General features: G+C 41.3%; 1 protein-coding gene across 2 annotated transcripts in view; it reads right to left on the bottom strand.

The window, feature by feature from the left end:
* The window catches only part of LOC149319455 (phosphate-regulating neutral endopeptidase PHEX-like), a 150,789-nt gene that overhangs the window by 53,073 nt on the left and 79,207 nt on the right, over positions 1 to 18,509 (bottom strand). The window lies entirely within an intron of this gene.

Genomic DNA, 18,509 nt, shown 5'->3' with positions numbered 1-18,509 from the left:
GTCTATATTTAGGTTATCCAGCTAACCATCGATTCTGATGAACAAAAAATAACAGAGCAGGGGGGCGGGGGATGAAACAGAGCTCAGAGAAGTTATTTTTTGAATTAAAACTCCCAGATTCCTGAAGGTAGTTTGGCACATGTAGAACACAGTTTTAGCTTTTCATCTAGAGCTAAGATTCCCAGCGGAAACTAGAATAATAAAAACGTATTTTATTGTCTCATGTACTACAAAATACAAAAGTGGCAAAATCATGTGCCTTGCAAATGCTCTAAGTCAAAGGTGAAGAGGAGGCTAAAAAATTCTTCTGATTCTCAGTGGTTCTTCATTATAAGTAATATATTCTCAAACAGCTAAAAGAATCTACATTACAAAATATTATCATGAAATTTACTGTTCAATGTTTTTTTAAAAAAATGTCAAATACTCATCTTTTTATATTCTACACTTACAAAGGAATCCACAGTTAAGCCATCAAACTGCGCTCTGCAAATTGCTATGATCTTTATAAATGTGTCTCATGGACCCACAACAAGTGCTAAATATGGCAGTTTCCAAAGACTAGCTGATTAGAGTCATGCCAACATGCCAGGCTAAATGTCTAGGATGTGAGTGACATGTTGTTTCGTACCTACACGTAAAGGTCCAGGAAAATATGTAACATTTAATCTTCCCGAATATGGAATGAATACACACACACACACACACACACACACACGATTAACAGATAGAATTAGCAAAAAGTTTCAGCTTCTCTCTAGTTCAGTTGCTGAATACAAAAGTCAGTTCTAAGCCAAAACTGTTTACTAATTTATTAAGTTCTACTTTTTAATCAATTACTCTAATATACATGTATATGTTTAGTATTATTGTATACTTTTGGGATCCAGTACAAACTTGTCAGAAGTTCTTTTGTTTTTAAATCAGCTGCATATACAGACACACATTTCTTAGAGTGATTAACAAACAACAATTACTTAATGAATTAACGAAATGTTATGGCTTCTGGCTCCTTTAGTTCTTAAAAAGAAAAGTGATCTGGATCTAAACTGGCCATTTAGAAAGCTATCTTGGATAGTGATTAAGCCTGATGGCATATCTGCAGTTAGCTGGAGCCACATAGGATGTGAGTTACCTCTAGCAAAATTTTTTTGTTAATCACTCTAGTTAATATGTATTATTAGTGATCAACTGCAGTCACTTGGGATGTAGAACAAATTTGTCAGAAATGCTGTTTATTAAAGAGGGGGGAGGGAGGGAGGGAGCATGTATCATATATATTTTATATATCTATGGCCAGCTACAGAGAGCCCAAAAAGGGCACTCTGCCCACGCCTTGTTTTGCTGCATGAGGAAGCTGCAGCGGACAAACCGCATGGCTTCCTCGCGCAGCAAAAAGAACCCGCAGTGCGCCAATGGCGCATTCGTGATGTCACTATGGTGCTGTACAGGGCACTGCCATAGTGATGTAATGGTTTGAGTGATGGACTATGACTCTGGAGACCAAGATTTGAATCCCCACTCAGCCACAGAAACCCACTGGGTGATCTTGGGCAAGTCACACAATCTCAGCCTCAGAAAACTGCATAATAGATTTACCTTAGGGTCGCCTAAATTGAAAATGACTTGAAGACACACAATCACCAACCAGACCTATAACTGCAAACAGATAGACAAATTACTTGATATGAACTGAAATTCTAAACATCTTTTTAGCCCTTGTTCTAGGATGGGGTGACAGATTGGTGGGAAGATTTAAACTACCTCTACCTTTGTATGGTGGACCTAACCCATATCAGGGATATGTGTGCTTACTTTCAGCTAAAAACATACAAAATTTCAGGTGCATTAATGCTACACATTTAAATAATAATAATAATAATAATAATAATAATAATAATAAATTTTATTTCTATACCGCTATTCCAGCGATCACATTGTTTCATCTGTTGTCATAAAAACAACAGATTCCTGTGACACTTTAAAGACTAATAAATGTATAATGGCATAAACCTTTGTGGACTATAACCCACTTCATGAAATACAACAAGTGTTACCAAGATTTGAAGTGTAGATATGGCACACAATCATTGGAGGAGGACAAAGAAGGAAGCTCCCAGTATTAGAATTACTGCTGCACTGTTTTGTGTAATGCTGCATTTCTGCTGACCACAAAGACTTTAGAATGCATATACATGGGTTGTTCTAACTATTCCACCTTCTTTTCCATGTCAAATGTGAGAGTGACCACAAGTGTTTCAATCTGATGCAATTGTGTTAGCCTTATAGAGTTATGCTGGAGTCTGGAAATAAAATGACAGCTGGGAACCCTGGGTTAAATACAATTTCCTTTCCCTTCACCAGTTTCCCACAATCTATCTGCACAGTGCTCAGGTTATTAATGGAACTGACATCCCTTTTCAACTGACTGAGCACTGGCAGCAGCCAGGTAACAAGGGAGAAGCTGACAGCAGCAAATCATCTAACACCAAAAGATAAAAGATAACCAAACGCCTTATGGCAAATAGTTTCAGATCAAGCCAAAGAACAGGAAACAATTCATCTGGCTACTGTTGTATCCATGGGTGTTTCATTTCATTTCTTTTTCCTTTCACAAAACTGCTCAAATAATAATTGGATTTCTCCCTAACCACCACTGTGCTCCAAGGTGGGATAGTTGGTGTCATCAAAAGCTAGAAGCACAATGCTTTCAATCACTGGTCCCAATCACTCATCATACTTACCAACAGCACCATCCATTCCAAGTTCCTCAAATCCATTTCTTCCTGTTTGGACTGTGGGGAATCTTTGACCTTCCAAATGTTTTGGACTATAATCCCATACCATCCAACATTTCACAGATGAAAACTGGGACATTTCTGGCCAAGCAATATCAGAGTGTGGTCAAGATGAAGAAGAACATACAAAGTAGGAAAGGCTGCAGCTTTTGTCCAAGCCTACTAGGAAGAGTAAGACTTTGTCACCTCGCCTCCTCTCCCCCATGCTGAGTTAACAGAGGGCAAACTACTTTTGCACTTTGAATACCGTTTGCAGCAATTAAAGCAAACTGGGGAAAAAGAGAGAAAGTGGAAGGAGGAGATAGAAACTGGGATGTTTTCAAAGCAGATAAAAAAATGGGACACAAAAGATTAATGAGGACTGTCCCTGCCATTCCAGTATGGTTGGAAGGTATGCAACCCTTCATCACTCTCCATGCTGCATAGGGATGATGAGCAATGGAGTCCAAAAATCTGGTAGTCCAAAGATTCCCCCCAGTCTTGCCTCAAGAAAATATCGGGGAAACCCAAGCATTTACAAAATCTTCATCAAGCAGATTTTTTAAAGGAGTATCATTTTCCAAACTGTTATTGAAATCATTATGGAGACAAGTTTCAGTTCAAAATAGACATAGGTCCTGTTCAGACCAGCCTGAAAGGCCGGCCTGGAGGCAGAGTCAGGTGTAGCGTCCTGATGACCCCCCATGACTCCAGACAGTGTGCGGTATCGTGGTGCGCCTCCAGCGCTATGTCAAGATCGCACAGCACCAAAAGAGCACCATATAGCTATTCTAGAGTGACTATGGAGCCCCTTCAAGGGCGCAAAAAGGAGCCACTTTTTGTGGCTCCTTTTGCACCCTTGAAAGGCCGGATCAGGGCTGTGGAGTGAGGTTGCCATGGCTGATTTGGCTGAAGAAGGGGTGGCTGCAGGCTGCCCCTTCAGAGCTGTTTGTACAGCCCCTGACTCTACAAAATCTTATGCTGCAAATTTCTTTCTCCCAATTAGTCTCAAAGGTATAAAAGAATCCTTTGTATACTGATACAAATTAGCACAGCTATGTCTTGGAACAAATTATACTCATGTAGGTGGTACATCCAAAGCAAGAATTCGATAACATCCTTCCCATCTCGGATTCGCCCCTTTTCACTCGCTGCCCCTCACTCCTGGAACCTTCTTCCCCCGCGAACAAGAGCCATCACTTCTTTAACCAGCTTCAAAATGGAGCTGAAGACCATCTTGTTCAGAGAAGCGTTCCCAGGCATTGCATAATTGTCACTTGCTATTTGATGCTCTTTTGTTGTCTGTTTATTGAATCATTTCCTGTATTGCTATGTATTTTATATGTATTATCCTACTAGAAAGGCCCCTTCCCCACCACCACTCCCTTCTCCTTTTGAGTCGTGTCTTTCTAGATTGTAAGCCTGAGGGCAGGGAACCGTCCAATTAAAAAGATTGCATGTACAACGCTGTGTAAATTTACAGCGCTTTATAAATAAAGGTTAATAATAATAATAATAATAATAATAATACATCATTCATATTCATATTGACAGATATGCAGATATTCAGTGAGTTACCACATCTGATCTGAAGATACAACAAAGAATATACACATTTTTTCATCTCTGAAAATTGTCCCAGATGTTCCACAGATTTGCTGTGGCAGAGATAAAATCTAGAATGGACTTCATAATGAAATTACCATTCAAGAAATCATAGTAGATTGAAAATATATAGCATAACATTGGTTCATCACAATGAGCTCAAATGAGCTTAGATGGCTTTTAAGCAGACCTGCTTTATCTCCTTTGTTCATATTACACATATGATTTTTGCTTATAGTATAATGCATAGTTTGACCATATGTGTGTGGATGGGTGGGTGGGGTTCAGGCTTCCTCCCCCTTTCTTCTGTGTAATATTGATTTGTTTTCCTCCAACAGCATGAAATGATCTGTTTTGCCATTCTGTATAATGACAGAACAAACAAACTGCCAGGGAATTAAATGCATATTTCATTTTCTGTAAAAACTAAAGGTTATATTTGGGTTGGATTTTGAGAACCAAGAGTAAACAGAAATTTGCTTTCCCACCATTCTTCCCTGACTATATTCCCCTGCATTTTCCAAAAGCTGGCACTGTAGGCAGAAAGCCATCTGAGATGAGGTGGAATGGAAAAAGGGAGATGCTAAGAGAGACTGGAAACACAGGAAATTAGGCAGTTAAACTAATATTAAAAATCTTCCAGGCCATTTTAAACAATTCTCCAGCCCATCAGTAGCCTCTCACCCAACCCCACACAAAGCTTACTTACCCCTGCAGTTTTTGAGCAGGTGCAAGTGGCTGCAAGAGGAAAGTGGGTATGCAAAATTCCTTTTCTAAAATTATCTTTTAATTCCTTCCATCTCAGGAACCAGCCTATGGCCATTAGCACTAAAACTATTCTGTAGTGGTGGTATAGAGGGGAAAACACTAAAACACCATTCTAAAGGTTTAAGTAAAAGGGCATCCATTGATTTCCATTCCAAAAGGAAAATATCTAAAAACAGAAATAATAGATAAATCCTCTGAAGGGGGCAAAGGGAGCAACAGATGTACAACTATAGATCCTGGTTTTTAACGTTTTTAATACCCCAGCTGTATCCCATTTTGACAAATTGAATACATTTAGCAATCCAGATCCCTTTTCTCCTTTCCAAATTAAGCCTCCTAATTCCTCAACTTTACCTGTATGTAGCGTTAGTAAAGTTTTTCAATTTTTTTAAAAAAGGGGGGGCTCAAACTATACGTATAATTCCAAATGTACAACTGCCACATATTGGAGGAAATCATAACAAACTTTAGGAGCACAGTTAGCGGAAGAATCAGTCTATTCCTTATTGTGGCAAGGGATTTTGCAAGATGAAGAACTTGACCAAACACATCTGACCACCTAAAGGCTACCATAGAAGCCTTATTGGTGACTGCCACAAGAGGATGGGTTGGGCCTTGTCTGCTTTCCTTCCACCAGCAAGCAAAGATCTTTCTGTTTAGACAGGCCTTTGGCTCTGAGCTTATTGCACTTCAAGGGTCTTTTAATGGGTTGTATTCTGCTTTTATGCTTTTTACTACAGTTTCATGAGTTTTTAAACTCTTTTAATTTAGTGATTTTAAACTGAGTTGTTCAATGTTTGTAATAAACAGATTTAGCTGTACTTTGTTTTAAAGTTTGTAAGCTGCATTGAACCCATTCCAGGGGAAAGGGGGAAATACAAACTAAATAAATAAATATCTTCAGATCCATTTTTGATGACAATGTTACCAATCAGTGAGGCATCTAATATACTCCCATATAGAATCATGCACCCAGAATTCCCCAGGTACATATGCATGGAAAGCAAAGTCCATGTGGATGTATGTGCCGCTACCTTAGACACAGCCAGACAATGCACAGTATGGTTTTTGTGCATGGTGACACAATTTTAAAACCACAGCACCTTATATCTTCAATTTAGGCTCTTTTCCATATGATCTTTAAAAAGTACCATGCCTGTATAAAAATCAGGAAGGGGGGCTGGATGCAGTGAAGGATCTCAGGTTCAACCTTCACTTTTTTTGAGAATTAGTCTTTCTCCATCTCCATCACTGGCAAACATTTTATATGAGCAAAAAAACTATATGCAATTCACTGGTGCAGCAGCAATACAAGTTGCTGGGAGAAATAATACTATCTTAATAACTGTATCACAGAAAAATGCAAAAAACCCTGAAGTATTGCAACACCAGGGCAGTCCCTTTCAACTGATACATGGCTGACCTTGTTAAACTGCTTTTAATTGGGGTGATCTTTTGAAACATAGCATTTTATAGCATACTAAAAAAATTATTTGAAAGCATCTATCCTGCTATATTTTAGCCAGCTTCTCTCTCCATTCACCCACTAGTAGTAGTAAGATTTATTTGGTCATTGACCAGTATACAAAATAACTTGATAAAATAATAATTGCAAAATACAATTATTAATAATTGTTAAAAACAATTTCAGATACAAATTCAAGGTGATGTTATACACATATCAGTTTTCACCAACCAATTGGGAGCATATTTTACATATGATGTAACAAAATTTCGCTACATTGGGAACATCACTTGGTTTCTGATTGTCCAAAAGATAATGTAAATAGAAAGTATCAGTATGTCCAGAGTGTTTGCTTAGAAGAGGAGTAATCAGCTGGTAGCGACTGTCCTTGTAGAATTGACAGTACAATAGAACCTGTGCTGTAGTTTCAATAACGCCATCATCACAAGGACAAAGCCGAGTTTCATAAGGTGTTTTTTATATCTCCCTTCTAGCACTGCTGTTGGGAGAGCATTAAATCAAGCTAAAGATAGAGCTCTCCTAAATTTGGGTATTGTAACATGATATAGATAAGGAGTAGGGGATGAAACCGAGATTTGGTTATTTACCACTATGTGTCTAGGAAAGGCAGCAATTTTCCTCTGGCCTTCAATGTCTAGGATTCTTGGTTTTATAACCAATTTTGCTTGATCAATTTTTAATTTTAAGATAGTATCCCTAGAGAGTCCAAGAAGATTCAGATTCTTAAGTATAGCTGCTTCCCAAGAGGATTTATTCACCCATGTTGGGTGCAGCAATCTTTAGAAAAGCACATGATCCTTTTCTCTGAGAGTACAAGACTAGGGACCCAATTGTATCATTTGCCCAGTAGGGAAATCAATATTTTATACAGGGAGGGTGTCTCTCAGTCTGTTTCATCATTTCAAAGTTCAGCAACACTTTCAGAAGTATTTCTGTGATTGCGGGAGAATGAGCAATAAATTAATTTATTGTGCTCAGGCAGGAGAAAAGCAGTATTATTTATTTCCCATAAAGATGACCCAGGACTGATTTTTTCCCCAAAGAAACATCAGTAAATTACTATTTTATAGCAGACCCATGACAATACTACATTAACATAGTCTCACAGTATTGGGTTACCTCCATCACTTTTCTCTGCAGAATGCTTATTATGGAACACATCATTCAAGAGAGTTTTGCTGATGGCGCAGGCTGTTATCAATGCCTCTCATGTGAGGAAAAGGAAAGCCCGTTAAAAAGTATGTTTTCCACATTCAGCATCTTTTTTACTATGCTACAGGGTGACTAAGAGCTGGGGCAAGCTGAAAATTATTGAAGAAATAAGTTCACAGCCAGCTAACAAAATATGCTACAGGGACACAATGGCATATACACTCCAAAGCTACAAGTGGTTAAATAGTGCAGCTATTTAAGTGGAAAATCAAGAAACAATATCATTTGATCAATTGATTGATTATATTTCTTTAACTGATCCTGGCCTTCCACTACAAACTTGATCATTTTTTTTTAAATTGAAACTTGTGTTCACGGTGTCTTTCAACTTTAAAATATAATATAAAATTATAAATTTAAACATAAGGGCATATCGGTTTAAAAACACATTGATAAAAAAAGGAATAAATAGCATCTCCTAGTCTGAACTGCTTTAGCAAAGCTTAAAATCCCAAAGCCTTCTGTAGAAAACATTTGCCTCCTTGCAGAACAATAAAAATCCCAGGCTTCTCTAGCATGGGATTCCAGAGTCCTTTCTTCTCTTCTGCATTTGAGGGTGAAAAGATCCAAAATACTGGAAAATGCAGGCAAGATCCTATGTGGGAAAGCATTGTCTTTCAAACAGCTTGATACCAAGTCATGTGGATTTTGTAATGCATAATTTTTGAACGGTGTCCAGAAATGAAGATAGACAGTGAAATTTTTATAGCAAGGGGCTTACACTTCATATAAGGGGTCCTGATCAATAGCCTGGTTGCAGTTTTCCAGACCATCTGTTTTCCAAACACTTATTAAAGACAGCCCAGTGTAGAATGGTTTGCAGTCCAAACAGGAACTGATAGTGCTAAGAATAGGGTTGTTGTTGCGTGTTTTCACGTAATTTCTGGTTTATGGTGACCCTAAGGTAACCCTATCACAACGGGGTTTTTTTGTTTTTTGTTTTTTTGGCAAGTTTCTTCAGAGGGGGGTTGCCACTGCCATCCTCTGAGGCTGCGATAATGTGATTTGGCCAGTGTCACCCAGTGGATTTCATATCCAAGTGGGGATTCGAACCTGGTCTCCAGTATCACAGTCCAATGCTCAAACCACTACTCCCATACTGGCTCTCTCAAAAATAGGCACAGTAAAGTAGAGCTTAACTACTGTATTACTAGAACATTATAGATGATTTTGTGGCCCAATTAAAAGAGTTGCTTATTCAGTATTCTTGTTATAGATTGCTCCTTAGTCTAATAAAGCCATTCCTCAGTAGAGACACGTTGGTCTGGTTTGTCTCTGAAAAAATCTGACAGTTGGTTCATTCAGCTTTGCAAATGAATTCCTTGCTACCACTGAAACCAGGAGGTCTAGAACTGAGGAATGAATTTCTATTTATACCTGAATTGTAAATCTGAGTGGAACTCCATCAAAGGAAATATAACCCCATCAAAGAACCCAATGCCAGATGAGGGGGGGAGTGCCACTGCCCAGCTCCTCCTGCCTATCTGCCTGCCTTTCCTCCCTCCCTCCCTCCCTCCCTCCTGTGATTGGTGAGGATGGAGAGGTGTGTGCAGGGAGCAAACCAAGGCCCACCAGGAGGGAGAGAGGGAAGGAAAGAGGAGCCGGTCAGTGACGCTGCTTCCCTCCATCCCTCCTTCACTGCCTCATATGCAGAAAAGTTGAGGCTAGACTTTGGCCAGCAGTGGCAGCCATAGTTCACAAGTAACCACAGAAACCATGGATTCTGGTCCTGCAGATATGGAGGTCATATTGTACATAGAAAGGAAAGACAGAGTTGGGTATTATCATCAGAGTTCCAAACTCTCACAGAGCACTGAGTTCCAGACTCTGGACAACATTTCCCAGTAGTTTCAAGGATATTATGGGCGGGTTACATACCGCCATTAAAGTACGGACTCAGTCCGTACTAGGGTTAGGAAGGTGCGGTGCTTCCGCACCCCCCTAACCCTAGTACGGACTGAGTCCGTACAAAATGGCGGCTCCCCTTCCACAAGAGGGCCGCCATGACGACGTCACGACCGCGCCGCCTCTACACGGGGCAGCGCGGACGTGACGTCGTCAGTCCGTGCCAGGGCACCTAGGGCACCCTTTCCGCGGACCAGGAAGGAGCTCCGTTTTGGAGCTCCTTCCTGGTTTGCGGCAGCGCTTTGCTTCGCTGGGCGCAGCCTTCAGACGGCTGTGCCCAGCGAAGCAATGGAGAAAGGGACCAAGCAGCCCCTTTCTCCTTCTCCCCGCTGCCGCGGGGTGTCCTTGGGGCTTGAAGCCCCAAGGACACCCCTTTTCAGGCTGCGGGGAAGCGGCGTTTTGCTGCTTCCCTGCAGCCTGAAAAGCGGCGGATCGGGGCCTCAGCGGCTGCCGTTCTGGCAGCTGCGGCCCCGATACACCGGGGAAAGGGGCGGGTGCAGCCCGCCCCAAATGGGCGGTCTATAACCCACCTTAAATAGCAATACAAAACTTGTCTACTTTCTATGCAGACACACAACTTTGGAATATGACTACTTATCTGATGAAAAACCATTTCCCATATTTGCATGCAACATAGTTAGAAGACAGGCCAATATGGCATGAAAAAGTATAACAAGCCTTGTTTTTTCATGGTTGCTTACTGCCATCAAGTTGGCTTTGACTTACGGTTACCCCTTGAATGAGAGATCTCCAATCATCCTATCATCAACAGCCATACTCAGGTCTTGCAAACCCGAGGCTGTGGCTTCCTTGATTGAGTCTATCCATTTGTAATGCAATCTTCTTCTTTTCCTACTGCCTTCTAATGTGACATAATTTAAAGGCTGATTTTGAGGCACTTAAAAACTATTGCTATTGCTGTCTTTATCACGTTAGGCCCAAAGACCTTTGATCATCTCTCTTGAGGGGAATGTTCCCCTTATACATGATGTTAACACTGTTAACATGGAAGGAAAATCAGAGGTATGTTGTAGCCATTTGCATTCTCATTACAGATTGATATAAACCAATGCCAATTTAATCCCTATGTACAAAAAAAACCTTGCATAGAAAGGATTAATAATGCCATATACTTAAAATCTTAAAAAATAAGTAAAATATTATTTGCAGGGGGGGAAATGAAATGCATGAAAGCAAAAAGGTGGGCATCAGTCATTCTGAGCTATGTATAACTATGGAAGCAGCTTGAGCTCCACCCAGAGAATTGTGTAAGAACTGCAGTTCATCTAGAAAACAAGATCTCAAACCTTATATTTTTATTCAGAGCTTAGAAACAATACTTTTTTTTTTTATCTACAACCCTCCATCCTTAGTCAACTCTGCTTTTATTTGCATGTGGAAGTACATTACTAGGCATTTCCAACTGTATGCAGAATGTCTATTTCTGTATAAAACAACTTTTACCAGAAATAAATCTAATCCAAGTACCAGCTAAAATGCCTAGTTTTGGATTAGTAGATATTGAGAAAGGTCTAGATAATATTTTCCAACTGTCCGGATTTGTTAGGGACAGTCCCAATTAATCTTTTGCCATCTCATTTTTTTCAGCAGCTTTTAAAATATCCCAGTTTCTCTCTCTTCAATCCACTTCCTCTGTTGTCCTCAGCTTACTTAATTGCTGCAAACTAAGTTCAACGTGCAACAGTAGTCTGCACTCAGTTAACCTAGTGGAGGAAGAGGAGGGGGGTGAAATCTTGCCCTTCCCAGGAGACTCAGGTAAAAACAAGCTGCTGAAACCTCTCCTAGCATGTCAACTTTTTTATTTATAAATGTTGTCATCTTGACACACTATTTTGCTTAAACATGCACATCCCAGTTTTCAGCTATGAAATGTTGAAAGGCACAGAGAGTATGTTTCCCCCATATCCACCAGACTGGTACCCACAGTTTGACTAGTTGTTGCTGCTGCTGTTGCTGTGTGCTGTCAGGTTTTTCTGACTTATGGTGACCTTAAGGCAAACCTATCATGGGGTTTTCCTGGCAAATTTCTACCCACATCCAAAATAATATGTTCTCTCCAGGCATCTTCTAGGTCCTCTAGAGTAATTCTCTGGTATGCTTCCAGCAGAAGTTGTCTATAGAGTTGTGCTGGAGGACCTAGAGAAGTGTTTTTTGTAGGATTCTCTAGGTCCTCCAGCATGACTGTATGGTCCACTTCCTTCGGAGGTCACACATTTCAATAGGATTCGCTATTATCTGCTGTTTCACATTTCCATGGTAAGCCTAGGAACATATTCCAGCCAATATGAAGGTCATACTTTAGATGTAAAGTAACAATGTCAGTGTGAACAAAAAAAAATAGTCTATTTCCATTGCATATCACTTTTGTCTTTAATAGATCCATTTTACTGTCTTCCTATGCTCACCTATTTTTTCATCTTCACACACGCACACACACACAATCATATTTAAATATTCTTTTTAGCACCTCTTTTCTGTCACAATGCTGAAATTTAATTTTTTCCAAATATACAAATGTCAGGTTTTCAAAATACAGTTATGCCAAAATGTGTTTTACAATGAAGACTAAGCTTTTTTCTTTCTCTGGTAGACCCTATGATTGGGGATAGCAGGTGGAGTATGGTTGTTGTTCAGCTTCCATCTTGCCAGTTTGATTACTCTAGTAAAGGGATCCACTATTATTTCTCACATTTTCCAACAAATCCTCCCATCACCATCAGGCCAGAAGGCATGTTAGCTTGTGATACTAATCTAAAATTTGTATCACAAAGGCCCTGTGCAAGCCAGTCTGGGGGTGGAGTCAGAGTGTGGCATCCACATGACACATTCCCCAACTCTACCGCCAAGGCACCATGAGGCCACGCACCGCTCCACATGGCACACAACAACACGGCACTCCTCTGGTGCTGTGTCCACATGACACAATGCCAAAAGAATGCCTTAAAGCTGCGGTGCCGCAGCTATTGCACCCTTTCCAGATGTTTTTTGCAGCTCCTTTTTCCACCCTAGAAAGGCCAGATTAGGACCACAGTGTGCGGTTGCTGCGGCCCTCATCCAGCACAGCTGAAGGTGGCTGCAAGCCTCCCCTTAGGGTGGTCTGCACCGCCCCAAAGGAACTTTTCTAAGTTCTCTCTCCACTCCCAATATGCTCCTGTTGCAAGAAGAGGATAAAGGCTTTGTGCTAAACATAATCACAATACTCCCATAAGCCCATGTTTAAATTTGAAAGCCTGTATTTGAATTGTCCAAAATACATTTGTGTCGTTCAGGGTAAAAGGTTTTGCCAGGGAGCTAAAATTAGAATAATCTTGAGCTGGAGCCAGCAGGTAATGTCATGGGCCTTCTGTCTTCAGTCAAGCCCAAACTTTCTCCTCCATTTATTTCCCATGATTCTCAGTCTGATGTTTCCTTTGCTAAGTAAGATTGCCGGCCACCTCAGATTGATGTCACTATCACATTTCTCAGCTGTTTATCTGTAGCCACAGAAACTCTGAATAGAGCCATTAGCATAAAAGCACAACCTCCAAAGCATGTTCCTGAATTTTATTCCTTATTTTATTCATAACTTTTAAGATTTAAATTGTTCCATTTCTCATTATGTCTTTTCATTTTGAGTAAGTTCTTGAAAATGATGCACAATTTAACTATGTTCAGTAAATTCCATTTTGTCATCATCTAAAAGCTCTGCAGTTTACTTTTTGCAGCACCGAGGGGAGGGAAAGAAGAATCAAATTCTGCCTGTTTTCATCTGAGCACAGCATGGGAAATGACTCAGCTGCAGCCTTCACGCCAGTTCCCTCACAGAGGGCATTTGCCAATCAGATGCTACCCAATCACTTCTACAAATAAGGTGAAGAGGCCATTTCTTTTCCTCTGCCTCTGTGTACTCATGTATTTTTTAAAAGTGTCATTCTACGTTTTGCTTGGCATTTGGATGAGCTTCCCCTGAGAGCTTAAAATGGAGGATTACAATAACACAGTTCCAAGAATCCTCAGGCATCTGTGAACAGGCCACATACCTGTTGTTTTCTAAGGTCACACAACATATTGAAAATGTTATGGTTTAGGTCTGAAATGGCACATGTTCTTTTGGAACCGCAGCTGGGAATTTGTGTGTGTGAATGCAGTCTTGCATAAAGGAACCTACGCATGTGTAAATATAGCATGGCACAGAAAGAGCTAAACCTTGGTCCCCTGCCCTGACACATCACCTATTTCTTCCTACAGGTGAAAAAAAAGCCCCATGAGTCACTGTCACTTGCCTTCTTTCCTGCACCAATGATAATGCACAAAGTGAGGTGATGCAGAGCTTTTAGCATGTCAGATCTCATTGAAAGTAAGACTTGCAAGTCCTATTCATTATACTTCAACAGAAAAAATAACAATCAACACGAAAGTGTATCTGCTTTTGCCATTACCTACAACAAATGCTTCATAAATATTTGAAGCTCATAATTTCCAAGCAGCAAATGTTGCCCACCCACCAAAGTCATGGCATATTCTTTGAACATGCCTAGAGCTGGTTTTGAAGCAAGGGGTTGGAGGGCAACATTTCCCCTCCCAATGGACCAGAGAGGGCTGCTGTGTTCTCCTCACTGCTGATTACTTTCTCCTTTTGAGGGATGGAGAGGCAAAAATCTCTTCCTAGTATTATGGGCCCAGAGCTGCAAGGAAGAGGCTGATGAGGAGGCTGAGGAAGGGACCCAGGCAAGTGTTCCAGACAGGGAAAAGCCTACAGCTCTCCCTGTTGCAGAGCAGCCAGCTGTCCATGCTGAAGGGTCTCAGCCAGTTCATCCTGTGGAATTGCAGCCTCAGCCAGCAGGACAAAGACAAGACTCACCTGCTGATGAGACAGAGGACACAGCTGGGGTCTTAAGTCCTCAATCAAGGAGGAGAAACAAAAGGATCCAACAAAAGATAGAGCCAAGACAATCAGCCAGGCTGCAGGCTAAGCAGCTACCCATCTGTTACCTGGCCAGTATTCTTGTTACCTGTTTCTAGATTCCTGCATTCCTACTTTAGACCTCTTGGCTTCTTTGACTTTTGGATCGTGTTGACCTTGATTCCTGTTACCTCCCTTGACTTGAACTGCTTGACCCACACCTTTCTCTTAACAGACTCTCACAGGCAAGGATGCTTTCTATCTGCTTGTGATTAGTTGCCTCTGCCTGCATTATTGGTCGGAGGTTCCCTCCCAGCCAGCCTGTATGGGTGTTTGGTGAACCAGAACACCTAATTTGGACAAAAGTTACTCTTGAGAACACACACACGTAAACACACACACACACAGCCAGGGAAGATGTGGGAAAACTGTCCTGCCCACTCCTCTAGAGATTATATGAAGACCTTTCAGACATGATAAAATTGAAGGTTGCTGGGAACCACGGAGGCCTCCAAAACTGCCCTGGTTGGGCCACATTTTTCCCCATCCCACTTTCCCCACAGAGACAAATATGGACACCAGATTCGGAAGAATGGAGATTAGCCTGGGATAAATATTTGCTATAAATTACAATGTATAATATAGCAGAGATGGATAATATGTGTCCCTCCAGAAACTATTGCACTCTAGCTCATGCTAATTCTAGCCAGCATAGGTAATCATGAGAATAGATAGCAGTTGCAGTCCAGCAAGCTCAAGGGCAGTCAGGGGGGGAGGCAACTTGGAGGTTTGCACATTTTGTTCTTCACCTTATCCCCTTTCCTTCAGCTATGAATGAATAATTATTTGTATAGCATGATCCTATTCAAGTTGTGGTAGGTAATATGGACTATTGAAAGACAGTATCTCCCTATACAAACCTTTCAGAGTTCTAAGATCTTCAGGGGAAGGCTTTCTCTCATTCTCGCCACCATCACAGGTTCACTTGCTGAGGACACGAGAGAGAGTCTTCTCAGTGGCTGTTCCCACTCTCTGGTACTTCCACCCGTGAAAGGCTAGGCTGCCTCCCTCACTGCTTTCCTTTTGCTGGCAGACAAAGAGCTTTTTGTTTAAGCTGGCTTTTAATGTGTAGACAGGGCAGCTTCTTATCGGGACATTTTCTTTTCTTTTTTTCAGTTTTGTAACTTTTAAAAATATTTTTATACTGTTTTATATGATAATTTGATTGTTTAAAAAATTCATTGTGACATGGACAAGCTCCTCAGTAGTCTGAAAAAAAACGACTTGCCCTCTCAACCCTTGCCCATCCTGGATGGCTGTCCAGGGGGTTAAACAGTCAAGCTGATGCTGAAAAATATAATCAATGCATCCTTCAGGAAGGGTACCCTGCCTTCTTGTCTTAAGGAGGCAGTGGTCAAACCACTCTTTAAAAAGCCCTCCCTGGACCCCCTGGATAGAAATAACTATAGATCAGTCTCGTTGCTGCCATTCTTGAGCAAGGTGCTCGAAAGGGTGGTCGCCAATCAACTACAGGCAGTCTTGGATGAAACCGATTATCTGGACCCATTTCAAACCGGCTGCAGGGCAGGATATAGAGTTGAGACAGTCATGGTCGTCTTAGTCAATGATCTCTTTCTGGGCAGACAGGGGAAATGTGACGTTATTGGTCCTCTTGGACCTCTCAGCAGCCTTCGATACCATAGACCATGGCATCCTTCTGGAATGCCTGAGAGAGTTGGGTATCGGAGGCATTGTTCATTGTGGTTCCGGTCCTACCTCTCGGGCAGATTCCGGATGGTGGCACTGGGAGACACTTGCTCTTCTAAAAGAGAGCTAAAATTTGGTGTCCCCCAGGGTGCCATCCTGTCTCCTATGATGTTTAACATTTACATGAAGTCGCTGGGCAAGATCATCTGGAGACATGAAGCGGGGTATTATCAGTACGCTGATAACACCCAAACATATTTCTCTATGTCTCAGACTGATGCAGTGACTAAGGATGGCATCTCCCCTCTGAATGCCTGTTTTGGGGCGGTAATGGACTGGATGAGGGAAAACCGACTCAAGCTGAATTCAGGTAAGACAGAGATACTCATTATAGGAAACTCGAGCCCGGGTATGGAGTTATGTCAGCCAGTTCTGGATGGGGTCACACATCCCCTGAAAGACTCCATCCGCAGGTTGGGGGTGCTCCTTTACTCATCTCTTCACCTGACAGCTCAGGTGGATGCGACAGTCAGGAGCACTTTTTATCAGCTTCGGCTGATATGCCAGCTGTGCCCCTTCCTGGAATTGGGAGACCTTGAAACAGTAGTACATGTGCTGATCACCTCTCAATTGGACTTCTGTAATGCGCTCTACATGGGGCTACCCTTGTGCCATACAAAATATGGCAGCCAGGTTAATTAAAGGTACTTCTCGTAATGATCGCATAACAAAGGTTTTGAAATTCCTTCACTGGCTGCCAATTAGTTTCCGGGCAAGGTACAAGGTGTTGGTGATTACATTTAAAGCCCGATACATGGCTTGGGTACAGAATACTTAAGGGAACTCCTTCTTCTGTACTGTCCGTCCCGCACTCTAAGGTCCTCAGGGAAGAATCTACTTCAGCCAAAAAAATCTAGACTAACCTCAATTACCCAGAGGGCCTTCTCCACCACTGCTCCGAAGCTATGGAATGACCTGCTGAAGGAGATCAGCAACATTTCTACTCTTACAACCTTTAACAAGGCTCTTAAGATGGATCTCTTCCAGCAGGCCTTCCCTTCCGAGTTCCTCTCCCGGTTTACTGTGACTTACGTCACTCTATCCACCAATTCTTCTCTTAAATTTAATGAGAAGAATTAAATTATAATTAAATAAAGTTCTTGCCTCAAGAAGAAGAACCTTCCCTCCGTACCTACTGTCAGTATCAGACCTGGGAGGGAGTGAAAAAGACAGGCCCCGTTCCATCAGGTCTAGCTGTGAATTCTATGACTTATGTCACTCTCTTTAATCTTATTTTATTTTATTTTATTCTCTGTATTTTTATTGCTGTAACCCACCCGGATTCCTTGTGATTGGCCGAGCTATAAATATATTATTATTATTATTATTTTAGGTAGAACATCCCATTGTAGAGTTGATACTAACTTGTAGAGATGACACCAATTGGAATCAAGATGTCTGAAAGACTGTCTCCTCCCATATGAGCCTGCCCAAAATTTGAGGCCATCTGCAGAAGCTCTGTTGTGTTCCCCAACACCTTGTGAGTCTAGGAACTTTTTCTGTGACAGGACTTTTTCTGTAGCAGCACCCCAACTGAGGAACTGCCTGTCAAAGGAAGTTAGATTGGCTCTATCTGTTTTGAGCATCCAGAGGGCAGCTAAAACAGTGCTGTTCTGTACAGCCTTTGACACATGGGACATCTCTATCTGTTTTAATTGCTTGTTTTTAACTTGTATTTTAGGGACCATTTTTTAGATTGTTTACAATGTTATTTAAGCATATTTTAATTTGCTTTTACAGTTTTTATCTCTGTATTGCTATAAATGTTTTTACCTGTTGTGTATTGCCAAGGGTGATCTGCTGGTCTGGGAGGAGCAATATATAAAATGTTATGAATGAATGAATTCTCCTTCAACCAGTAATGAAAATGAGAACTCAGGTGACAATGGCCTGTTACAGACTGCCAAAATAAAGCTGCTTCGGGTCTCTTTGGAGGTATGCTATTTAAATGATGCATGGGTCCTAAGAGTTCGGAAGTTGCGCCAAAGCCACACTCCATTCCTAAGCACTGGAGTGCAGCTTTGGTGCAGCTTTCGGATTCTTAGGATGCATGCATCATTTAAACAGCATACCTCCAACGAGACCC

This window comes from Sceloporus occidentalis, unplaced genomic scaffold (assembly GCF_023333645.1).
Source record: "Sceloporus occidentalis isolate IW3139 unplaced genomic scaffold, rSceOcc1.0.p SCAF_2, whole genome shotgun sequence".
NCBI lineage: Eukaryota > Metazoa > Chordata > Lepidosauria > Squamata > Phrynosomatidae > Sceloporus > Sceloporus occidentalis.
This window is presented reverse-complemented; position numbering and strand designations above follow the sequence as displayed.